Source organism: Penaeus monodon, chromosome 23, assembly GCF_015228065.2.
Source record: "Penaeus monodon isolate SGIC_2016 chromosome 23, NSTDA_Pmon_1, whole genome shotgun sequence".
NCBI classification, from domain to species: Eukaryota; Metazoa; Arthropoda; class Malacostraca; order Decapoda; family Penaeidae; genus Penaeus; species Penaeus monodon.
The window spans coordinates 42,153,801-42,154,153 of NC_051408.1; the positions used below are offsets into that span (position 1 = coordinate 42,153,801).

A 353-nucleotide genomic window follows, 5' to 3' on the forward strand; every position below is an offset into this window, starting at 1 on the left:
CTCAGCATAATATACAGTACACGGAGGAATATATATCAAATAACACATCCTGCAATGATAAGAAAAAATAGCATCAACTAACGTAGAAAAGATAACTTGCCCCTTCCTCTTTAATGCTAGATAAACACAAAATAACTAATCTTTTTATCACCCGAGACCTTTGATTTTGAGGAACAGGAAAACATAAAAAGAGTTGTTGGACAGAGACAGCGCCAGGGACGATGTAGCGGCAAGTGAGAGAACTACCCTTAAACAGGCACGAATTGTACCCAAAGGACAACCCGGGCGGGGGAGGGGAAGGGCGGTTTTTTTTGGGGTCAATTTTTTCCCCCTTTTCCCCTTTCTTTTCCCCT

At 41.9% G+C, this 353-nt stretch overlaps 1 protein-coding gene across 1 annotated transcript in view; it reads right to left on the reverse strand.

Moving 5' to 3' along the window:
- Positions 1-353, reverse strand: part of LOC119588091 (neural cell adhesion molecule 1-like) — an 85,634-nt gene that overhangs the window by 16,923 nt on the left and 68,358 nt on the right. The window lies entirely within an intron of this gene.